Raw genomic sequence first — 11,648 nt, forward strand, 5'->3', positions numbered from 1 at the left:
CCCGAGCCGCTGCAGGTGGCGGCGGGGCCGGAGGAAGGCGGCAGCGGTGGCGGGACGGCCCTTTAGCGGAGGGGCTGCCCCGAAGCTCCCGGCCCGCCCGGCGGCGCGGAGCATACGCGGACACACGCGCGCTGGGGCGCCTGCCGTGCACTCGCCGTTACGCAACGTGTGCGTTTCCCACTTGAAGGAATAAGCAGCGAGCGTTCCTCCGGCAGAGCCCGCGCCTGCCCCGGAGCTGGGTGCAGCCCCCCGCCTAACAGCTGCTCGGGGAGGAGGAGGAAAGCCACGCTGCCCCCCCCACACTCCCGGACAGCCTCCCCCAAAACTTCACCCCCCCCTCCCCTCCGCCTTCCCCCTTCCCTTCCTCGGCGGGGCTGCCGAGCCGCGGAACAGGCGCACTCACCTCGCCTCCGCGCAACTTTCGGGGGTCGCCCCTCTCGCTGCAGCTTTGGGAAGGGGAAAAGGGGGGGGGGGGATCGTGAGGCGGGGTGGAGCGGGCCCGGGTTGTGGGGGTAAAAGGCTGTTAGGGCTGAGGAGGTTTGGGGAGGGGGGGGTTTGCTCTTGTTGTTGCTGCTGCTGTTGTTTCGGAAATTCTTATTAGTATTTCTCTGCAGTCAGAAACCTGCACCCTCCCCCCCCCCAAATGAAAGAGAAAAAAATCCCGACCCAGACGCTCATCACATGGCGATTGCTTTGAACCAGCTGCTTCCAGAGCCAAAGTCTTGCGGAGAAAAATAAAGGGGGAAGGGAGGGAGGGAGGGGGCTGGCAGGGGGGCCGGAGGAGGAGAGAAAGCCGCAGCAGAGGGAGGGAGGGTTGGGAGGGAGGGAGGGAGTCGGGGGAGGGGGGGGAGCGGCACGGCGGCGGTTGTGTCGCTGCCGGAGCGGCACCGGGGCCAGCGGCGGCGGCAGCCCGGCGGAGGAGGAGGGGTGGGGAGGCGGCGCTGCTCCTGCTGCCGCGGCCGCTGCTGCCCGGCTCTGCCGTCCGCCGCCGCCCCTCAATCGCTACATTGTTGACATTCGCAGGCTGACATCATCCTCCCCGCCCCGCCGCCCGCTCCATTCACAACAGCGCTACGCCAACAGCGCAGCGCCCGCTCCCTCAGCCGACCCGGACGCTACGCACAGAAAGCGGCGTACGGCCGCTCCGCCAATAGCGGCGCCGCTCGCGTTCCACCCGCCCCGCCCCTCTGGCGGACGGGAGGCGCATGCGCGGAGCGGGCTTTCTGCCGCTTGCTGGCCCGGTGTGGGGGGGCGGTGTGAGCCGTGTGTGTGCTCGTGGCGCCGGACCCGGAGTTGGGGTTCGCGCCGGTGGCCGCGGGGGGCTCTGGGAGCCGTAGTTCCGCCGCGAAGGGCCGCTGAGGCGGCGGCATGGCGGGGGGGGGGCGACCCGAGCCGGCCCGCCTCGCCGCGGTGTCCACGGCCATGGGGGTGGCGGGGTGTAGTGTGGCGGCGGGCACCTCCCCGGGGGAAAGCCGGGACCCGCTACCCTGGCCAGGCTTGGCCGTGAACAAGAAGGTGAAGGGCATGGTGAAAAATGCCCACCCTGTTCGCTGCCGGCGCAGCCTGGGTGTCGATGGTCGTGGTGGTATTTTATGCGCTCCGCCCCAAAGAGAAACCTCATCCTACTTATAATGCTGACCGCGAGCGTCCAGCAGTCATGAGTCAGCCCTGCCGAACGTCACAGGAATAGATAAGTGCTCCGGAGCCTGAAAACAAAAACAAAATCCCCTCAAGCATTCCCGGCGCCAGAGGGTGGGCCGTGCTGTGCCCTATCCCAACAAGTGTAAGGTGCTTGTTTACCAGCCCTTTCTCGCCCGGAGGCCTGGCGCTGTGGTGCCTTTTGCCAAGTAGAAAGCTGTGATTCCAGAAAACCATCGTGATGCTCTCAGGGCTTCCGAGCAAGACCCAAATGCCATGAGACATGAAATGCAGTGAGGGGAACTAGTACATTAATAAACTGCGTTCTGCAAGCCTAAGTTTCTCTAGTTGGGCTGGGACAGAAGAACATAAAGATGTGGGGTGGTTGAGAAAAAGGAAATTTAGAAAATAAATGATTCACGATAGGGGTTGTGAGTGAGATTGTCTCTGGAGACGTCTAATTAAAGGGTGTTGGATAACTAAGGGGGTTACATTTTCCTGGGTCAATGGTCTTGAAAAAGGAATTGTGGTTGCAGTAAATGTCAATAAAGATTGATGGTGACCTACTGCTAACAAGTGCGCGTTCAGTCATTAACATGTGCATGTTTGTTGTTTTTTCTGTGTTTATGTCAGTCTTTAGTGTACCTTTTCATACTCTGTTTCCCCCTTTCGCTGCAGACAGATGATGTATACTATTTTCCATATCTTTTAGAGAGGAACAATTTCTATGAAGTTATTTCACTCATGTCTTCCGCTGAAATTGCAGCAGCTCCACCAGGCTAACTGTGTTTTCAAAGCCTGCTAGACTACGGAAAACTGCAAATCCTGCATGCCAACACAAAATCAACTGTCTGTATGTAGCAACAAATGTATTGTCACTTTTTGGAAGCCCTGGCTTGCATTTTGCACGGGTGTCTTGTTGTGCAAAGCAAAAAGCTCTTTAGTTCAATAGCATTTACCCCTTTTACTTTTCCTAGCTACACATGGCTACAGAACAGCACCCCACTGGAGAATTTGACACATAAACTTCACTTTCCCTCTCCAATCAATGTTCATATAAAGCCTTGCTCACCAGTGCCATTTAAGTTCTGGCTCTGCAGACATATATGGTGCTAAGCATGTGAAAAGTCCCACAGTGTGTAAGGGGACTTGTCATGTGTTTAAATGCTAGCAGACTGAGTCTCCTCCTTGCCTTGTTTTTCCTAGAGACACAAAAATAATTTTGTATTGGCGTGAGAGATAAAAATACTATATTGAGAAGGACGGAGAGATAAAAATAAGCCTTACAGCATTTATAATGCTTTAGTTAGCACGCTACGTGCCCATTATGCCATGGCATTCAAAGTGCACATATTCTGTTATTTACAACACAGTGTGGGAGATAACCGCTCCAGGTAGTCAAAGCCAGCCAAATAGAAAACTCAACAAAGCACTCTGGATACGCCTCTGCCCATACCACATGTTTCTGAAAGGCACAATAATTGCCATTTATCTCACTGGCCGACATTTTAAAATGAATGTTACTATTTGGCTTAAAGGAAGCATGAAGTGAAAACATCTATTTCAGATATTATTATTATTCTGTTTACCCTGTGATAAAATTTGCAGTGACTTTAGTGTGAACCGGATCCTGCTTGTGCTGGACTGAGATTGGCACAGATGGAAAGAAACTAAAGCCAGGCAGGGACTGGGCACACAGGCTTTGTGAAAACTCACCCAACACGTCTATGCAGCTTCTGGTACACAAATACTATCAATAATTTTCTGACCAGCTCATAATGGAAGACAGGATCTTGATTCTTCTATATAATTCAGATTGTGATTTTATTATGGTCTCTCTGTATCTATCTGTATATAAATAACACCAGAAAACTGGGAAGAAACAACAAGAGTTGATTTTCAAAGGCAGGAGAAATATTGCACCAACAGAATGAAACCTACTCTTTAAAAATGGTATTTTTGTATCATGTGTCTTACATTTTAACTCATTTGCCTTCCCAACTCATTCCCAAACTGCTTACATTCCAGCAACAAATCCAGGCTGATCCTGTCTCTATTGCAATCAACTGGCTCCACACTTCAAATCTTGTGTAAAAGTAACTATTTCTGGACAGTTTTTCTTAAAGTACAGCCAAACTTTGTCAAGCAACGACAACAAAATGAGGTAGAAAAAAATGTGAATAGATAACGATTTAGAAGTTATCCCATGAATACTTCAGGGATAGCTTGCTGCTAACGCTACAATGCTATCCTTGAGGAAAGCTGAGACCCGCATATGAACAGCTGGTTTGAGCTCGACTCTGTGGGCAGATTTCCTCGCTACATGTTACCTTTACTAATTTCTTAATTAGGTGGCTTCTCTGCACCACTGTGACTTCATCACTTTTGAGAGGACTGCCTGGTTGAGCTTATGGCACTTGACCTACTTTTCAGTGTTTTCTTTATGGATAACACAAAACTTTCCAGAGTATCTGCATTATGAATATCTATTTCAATCATGCTTCATATGTAAATTTAAAAGATTTTAAATGGAATCCAATATTGTAAAACATGTCCCAACATCCCTTTCTGAGACCTCATTTGCATATCAATCTCGTTACTTGAATAGTCTTAATAGTGCCACTTGTTGGAGAGCTCTGTGTATTGCAAGGTATTTCAGTCACGTATTTATAAAAACGAATTGGTTTTTCCTGGGGATAGGTAATTCCCAATTTAAAGTTCTAAGGGAAGAGATGAAAGTACTATACAGAACAACTTTTGTTGCCGTCTCAGCTTCAACCGCTCTGACTCGGAAGACTCTATGAATGAGTGACATGTTAGCAGATCTTATGCAACTTGATTTTTACAATGGTAATGGAGAAGTGAAAAAGGAAAAATAAGAACAAATCTTGCAGGCTTTAACTGAGGCAATTGTAATTTCCTTCTGAAGTACATTTTACCCTGCAAAATTTGGGTGAAAAAGATCAACTTCCCTGGATAAGCAGCCCCAGTCCTGTGCACAGACCTATGTCATTATCAATAATTATGCACATATTCTCCTGGGTTGTGAAGGTAGAATTAATGAAATTGCATCATTTTCTTTGCAGTGATTAAGAAATTCACAGTTGATTACTGATTATACCACAGGCACCGTATGTCTTTTCGCAACCAGATTCTAACACACCCCAGGTACCTTGCGTTTCCAGGAGCACTGACAGTATGAACAGCACACCCTGAGTCAGTGGCTGTGACGGCTGCGAAGAAGACACTGTCATGGTGTGTGGTATCAAAGATCCACAGTATAATGTCTCCACAGCATGGCTTGACATCACATCAAAAGCTCCACAAAGGAACATTTGCCACGCACAGAGCATCAGATCTCCAGCATGGTATTTTGAGGAGCTGATGAGATGTAATATATGAAATATATAGAAATATTAACAAAGTGTTGTTGCAAGGACTAAAATTATAGTGTCGGGGCAAGGCAGGAAAAAATGGCAGTCACTGACCTTTAAAAAAATAGATGCAGATAACAGAAAGGGAATCTAAAGAGCTGTTGACTTTCTATGTCAAGAAGTCAAGGGTCAGGAATCATTACGGTTTATGTCTTATGTCCAAAACATGCTTTGTGGTCACTAAGTCAAAAAGTAGGGTCTACCCGGTGTTCATCTTCTTCAAAGAAAAAGAGAAGTAAACTGCGCAGATCACCTGCTTGCTGAGATTGCCAGACTTCAGTTTGACATAATAATACGGGAAAAGTACTTGCAACACCTGTGCTAGGCAGATAGGATGAATGACCTCAAGGTTACTCTTTTTATTGGTTCTAAAGAAGGTCAGAATTTTTCAGCCCTAAAGCGAACACAATCCTATCATCCTTCTGGTCTCTTGGAGTTCAGTGTCTTGAAAGGCAGTCCAAATATAGCCCACAGGGAGTCCTGGAGATGGCCAGCAAGGACAAGGCTTTGTCCTTGCCCATTTTGTCTCTAAATCAGTGCCACCTTCTGAGATCATCATCTCGATTACTGCTTTCATTTTTATTTTATTTTTTTTACTTAGTATATTTATTATTTACTATTTCTGAATAACATTTTAGAATTTGTATTTGGAATTGTATTTTAAAATACAATGAAAAACTATATTATGCTTTTAGTGTTTTAAAGGTCAAATCTTGCAAATTCCATGATTCTGCAGGTCAGGATGATCCCAGAGCCTGCTTGCAAAAGCAAGGACATTCATAATGATGTATTTAAACCTCATTTTATATTCCCCTATCACTAAGAATCAGGCAAATCAACTCCAAAAGTTGTTTGAGGGCAACTGTGGACAAAGCTCAACCTTGTTTTAGCTTAGCTTGCTCAAAAGCCTTGTAATCTTTTTTTTTTTCCCCAACAACCCTCTGTCTTTCCAGCTATCCAGAAAAGTGAAAATATCTGCAGCAAAATGTGGAAGTGTGGACAAAGCATCTGTGTTGGCAACATGGTCCTTTTGCAAACCAAGGGATGCACAAGAAGGGTAAAAAAAAACCATCCTTTCTCTTGAGCACTGCTGAGGGAGGGACTGGAGAATAAGGAGGGCACGTGGTGGTTAACACAGATGTGTCGGAGCAGTGTTTGTGCTCTAGAGAGTAAATATCAGGCAGGAGACATTCAAGAGGACAGAGATATTTCTGAGCAGTCCATATCTCTCCTGTGACATGTCACAGGACACCAGTGATCTGGTGAGGTTTAATTCAAAGTCATGATTTTGGGAACGAACAGAAGATGGGTAAGAAAAAAAAAAAACCCACAACACTACTCCATGGGGAGAACTTACTATTCCTAAGGACTCTTTGCTCCACATAGTCTTTAACATCAATGAAAGCTTATGCACATGCACCAGTGGCTGACTAGACCCAAAACCACTAATTAAGAGTAAAAGCATTGAGGTAATTATTACTCACAAACAAAGATACTGAGTTGGTAACAGTTCAGGCTTTCTAGCACCCATGATTCTGCTTTCAATGGATAACTGTAACTGGGGCTTTGTCCAATACATTTCTTACCCTCCAGGCTGGACTGTGGAGCCACAGCAGAGGACATCTTGCTGTTGATGGAAGGAAGTCACAAGGAGTTTCTTCAGAACTGGCAGTGGTAGTCGGATATCTGACTGGATGCCTGGCTTCTTCTGTGCCTCTGGCAACATCTCCCTTACTTCATGTAGCTGAAACTTGACTGGAGCATAAGAAGGCTCATGGAGGTTGAGGATGTTGCCCGGCTGAACAGAAGCCAGAGAAGGACAGTCAGGAGAGCAGGTGGGGAACATGGAAAGTGCAGGTGTACTGGCACTTAGGAAGCACACATTAACTGTACCAACACAGTGGCTTCCACTGCCTCTGATGGCATTGGACCACACGTTGGAATATTTTGGACTTCTTATTCCAGGCTAAATCCCTGACACTCTGAAGTACCGAGGGCAGGTTGGAGTGCTTCATTTACTATGCTGAAGTCTTCGGCTTTTGCTAAGGCAGTTTGTTTTGCTTTTAGCTTTCATGCTAACCAAAAAACTTGGGACAGCAACAAATTTCTGGGTTTCCACTCATATAACTAACAACTGCTTGATTTATTTAGTTCTCACATCCATTGCTTTTACTTTTTTTCAAAGAGACTGCAGGATGTTCTTGCACTTCAAGCGAGGACTGGGACAGGAAATATATTTCTGTAAGAGTGAAGATGGCGCTTTCCATGCAGAGGGATTTATAAGCTGCATTCGTATGTTTTTTGATTAATAGATAGTGTTGCTGAAGTGTTAGCACTTAAGGCAGAGGTCAAGTCTATGTTATTTTTCTTTCTTAAAGGTGCAAGCAGAGTGCATTGGCTTGCAGCATGTGTGTGATTATTATTATTTTTTTTTTGCAGCTACAGCAAGTAATTGTGACCCCTGATTACTGGAGTGATTTAAAACTGCTCTTTGCTGTGTTAACTTGAAGTTGTGAACTACAAAGGTCTGCTGTGAATAGCATATGAATAGAAAAGGGACTCTGTTGGAACTCGCTATTATGTTTGAAGTTGGTAGAAACTAGAGGTTGAAAAGACCCACTAGTTCACTGAATTGATTCATTGCACATGCGAGACAGAAACTCCTTGCGCAGAGATGTCCTCCCTGTGTTTCTCAGGGAAAAGAAAACATTGAGATGTTTCTGGAGAAAATGCTTTGACACAATACAATCCATTAGGATGTCTACATTTTGACCTGGTTTGCCATCTAATTTTTGCATCAAATTTGCAGTGGCAGTTGCAGAATGGCTAAAAAATTAAAGCTTCATGTAGAACAAAGGTGATTTATTATGTGTTTCCCTTTTTTACAGTGAAAGGAAATGCTATTCTGTAGCTGTTGCAATTCTCTTTTTCTCAGAAGAATTGTCAGTTTAGTCTAAATGCAAATGTTGTGAACACATAGGTAAGACACAAGGTTTATAATATTTTTTTTATTATTTTTAAGTATAAGCCCAACAAAACATTTTTAAACAACTGGCATCCTGCGATGTCTGAAATTCAGTAACAATACGAGTAAAAGCTTGAAAGCAGCTGGTAAAGAAACAAAATTGGTAATATTTGGTTCTTATTTCAAGCAAAAGGAAAAAATAAGCAAATGCTGTAAAGACTGACAAGCAAATTCCATTAGAAGAAGTGTCAGTCATCTAATAATTGAAGTTAATTCAATTTATTTAATTTAACTAGACGTGTAGGCCAAGAAACCTTTTTCGTTTGCTTTCTTTTTTTTTTTTTTTTAATGGACTTTCATGGGAAGTTGATAGAGTTCCTCAAAGGAATAGACTTGCTAGCTGCAATTTACGTGTGGCACAGCCTACTTTTGTCTTTAGCTTATGAAATTTGGTCTAGTTTGTCATGACTACTTTCTTTGTTAAAAGGTAAAATGCACATTGGGCAAATGTTCTATGGCAATTTGCATAAAAAGTGATGACAAAGAGCAATTAATTCCTCATTATTATGCAGTGAAATGCTACTTTGCTCCTAAGTGACTGTAGAGGAGGGGTTTTTCTCTGTGTGTAAATCTGTTGTGGCATTGTTCTAAAAATAGTACTTAAGAGCCCTCTGCACTCTTTGTAAATCAGGGTCTTTGACACTCCATTGGATTCTCCACAGAGAGATTGTTCTCACACATGCTGAACACTAAGAATATCGCCCCAAATGTTCATCACGATAATAAGCATCAGAATTTTGTTAGATAAAGCAAGATAGAGGCATTTAATATTTTGTCAAATTAGATCTCTATCCTTTTTATCTGGAGATCAGTATTCAAAGTACACTCAGATCACACACAAATAGAAACATATTCCTACCACACACAGCTAGTCTGTACAGAACAAAGAGCCAAGATACCGTTTTCTATGAAGGCTTGATTCTGAGTACAGATTTCATTACCAGCTCACCATAGGATAATGAAATTCCTTCAGGGCAAAGATGAGGTACATCAAAGAGGCAGTGTGGAAAGGCAGACTTTGTTAGTGCATGCTCTGTCACCTGCATTACTGGTCCTTGCCTGCCTTTAATTTGTAAGGAAATGCTAGTAATTCAAACCTTTTTATTGGACCAACTTATATATATATATATATATATATATATATATATATATATACACGTATGTGTATATGCACACACATACAGAAATATGTATTTTTCAAATTACAAAACCTTCTGTGAGTTGTGTAACTTCTTTGCAGCTGAAACGGAATGAAGAAAATAATTAATTTCTTCCTGGCAAAAATGACCCATGCAGATCCTAAAAATATCTTTGCATTTAGTAAATAAATGCTGTCTGTACCAGGTAGATAAATAAACCCTTCTGTAACTTTGCCTTTTTACTTCTGTAACAATTCAGACTGACTTTAGTGCTTATGGAAATGAGAGGCCAATGTTTGGTAAGACCAGGAGCTGCTGAAGACACATATCGCTGAAGCTTTCCCACAAAGCTTTGCCAATATGGGAACAAAAGGGTTGCCCTACAGAAACACATCACAGCTCTATCTAGTCCAGCACCCCGCCTCTGGCAGTGGCCAGTAACTGATGCTTCAGAGCAAATCAAAACCACAGCAAGCACCTAGCTAATTATGAGATGCTATGCGTAGAGGAAAAAAAGGATGATCCTGACTCACAAGAGAGCAGTTTATGCCCTGAAGCGTGGGGTTTGATTTCCCCTGTATCCGTTTGCTTAACTCACACAGTTGCAAATACTATTTATGCTCAAAAGAGTTTCTAATCCTTTCTTGGATCCTAATCAACAATCTGCCTCAAATAACCTGGGTTACCAGGAAGTTCTTGGGGCTGAGCACACACTGTGTGAAAGCTTTGTGCTTTACTAGTTTAGGGAAAGCTTTCCAGCTTTGGCCTAACACCCACTGCCCCGAGGAGCAGACCTAATTGTCTAGATGAAAAATACTCAAGCCACCACTCCCTTCCCCTTGAGTCCTCCCTAACTGAAGCAGTTAATTCTTTCCCAGCCCCCACCTGCAAAACTATTACTTTGGGTAGATTTATTTTGCTGGCACAGGGCAGTGGCTCCTGCTTTCTGTCCTGCTAAGAGGTTTGGGCAGGTTCCTCAGTGCAACTCACCCCAGTGAGTTAGAGGTCTGCCTGCAGGCAGAGGATGCTGCCTGGCCATGTGCCTCCCACAGTTGCAAAGGAGAGGGCAGTGACAGGCAGAGGAACGGGGCAGAGGAGATGCTCATGGAAAGCAGCAGTGGCGCCAGTTTCTTTCTGCTCTTCCAGCATTTGCTCATGAAGTAGCAGGAGCTCCTCTTGGGCTACTCTGTGAAAACAGGCAATGCCTGTGAGACTCCCTTTCCTTCCCAGCTTACTCCAGCCTGCTCTCCCAGGCAAGAATGCAAGGAACATTTTCAAAGCATCCTTTGATGACCTTGAATAACACTGAGCATCACTGTGGAGTGATCCTGGCTCTGTTACAGCAGAATGATAATCCTCTCTGCACTCCCCATTGAGAGTGGGTTTCTTCTGTGTATATCACAGAACGGTTATTAAAATCCAGCACATGGATCTTAACAGCAATACCAGAAGGTAAAGGAGATCCAAAAAAGGCTTAACTACTGCCCATGGGGCCTAACTGCTTAAACCTAAAGATGTGACCCTGAGAGAGGTGCCTCCTAAACAAAGAGGTGCCCAAACTATGTAGGTTTTTCATCTCAAAGCTTTGCCTTCATGACCTGAGGCTGTCATTGCTGCACAGGCACAGACAAGCTTTGGTTTTGATGGTGGCAAGCAGATTGGTACCTAAGGGTGTGCTTCCGAGACAGCTCCAAACAGTCCTTGTGGGCACTGGTCTCATCCCACTCTTCCCTCTGGTCATGTTTTCCCATCTCTACCCCACCACTTGCCCCTTCGGCAGGCACTGGTGTTTGTCTGACATTGCAGTAAGCCTGTTCAGGAGGTAAAGTGGCTGTGCGTTTCTTTGGAGGAATAGCCAGCTTAACTTCCTAAACCAGCTGATCAGAAGATCAAAGGAGATCACAGCTGGTGCAAAGGGAGGATGGGAATGAGAGGCTGGGGACAGGGCAGAGCACCCCACACTTTTGTGGACCTGCAGCCTTAAGAGTCCAGCAGTGAGGCACCTCTGCCCCAGCCTGGCACCCCACAAGAAGGTGCTCTGCCTGCTTGATGCTCTCCGATGTGGAGGCTCACCACTACATTTTAGTGGGGGTCAGTGCTGTAAGACCAGTGGAAAGCTGCAGGTCAGTGGGGTGGAGAAGGGAGGAGCTTGGGGGGACAAAAGGGTTGGTTAGCAGACACATTCTGTGAAGAAAAAGTAATGAGTCCAGTGGCTGTTCACAGGCTGAGAGCTGGAAAGCTCTCAAGCCCCATGAGCCCCTTTCCTGCGAGGCAGAGGCACCGGGCAAGCTGGGAACATAGCAAGGGCTGTAAGCAAGCAGCTTGTAGTAGGCATGGGCTTATGCATGTTTTGCGGGATAAGGCCTGTTTCTCTTCATGCTTTCTCCATACCTAATGTCACCCATGCCTCTG

General features: G+C 45.4%; 1 protein-coding gene and 1 long non-coding RNA gene across 4 annotated transcripts in view; one reads left to right on the top strand and one right to left on the bottom strand.

Annotated features, from left to right (window-relative positions):
- The window catches only part of BACH2 (BTB domain and CNC homolog 2), a 189,793-nt gene extending 188,684 nt beyond the window's left edge, over positions 1-1,109 (bottom strand). Inside the window, exon 1 of one of the 2 annotated variants that reach the window (XM_062608393.1) lies at positions 667-1,109. The gene's annotated coding sequence lies outside the window, so the exon portion shown is untranslated. Of the gene's footprint in view, positions 1-403 lie in introns of both variants that reach the window. The other variant, XM_062608392.1, reaches the window with a different exon arrangement.
- A 2,390-nt stretch (positions 1,110-3,499) lies between these two features.
- LOC134158457 (uncharacterized) lies at positions 3,500-8,800 on the top strand. 2 transcript variants are annotated; one of them, XR_009962771.1, is made up of 4 exons: positions 3,500-5,006; positions 6,026-6,129; positions 6,666-6,907; positions 7,512-8,800. It is a non-coding gene; the product is annotated as an uncharacterized LOC134158457 (long non-coding RNA). The 2 variants fall into 2 exon arrangements; XR_009962770.1 differs by having other exon boundaries at positions 3,500-6,129.
- Positions 8,801-11,648: the final 2,848 nt, after the last annotated feature.

This window comes from Pezoporus occidentalis, unplaced genomic scaffold (assembly GCF_034315485.1).
Source record: "Pezoporus occidentalis ecotype Australia unplaced genomic scaffold, CSIRO_AGI_Poc_V1 ctg13, whole genome shotgun sequence".
Classification (NCBI taxonomy): domain Eukaryota; kingdom Metazoa; phylum Chordata; class Aves; order Psittaciformes; family Psittacidae; genus Pezoporus; species Pezoporus occidentalis.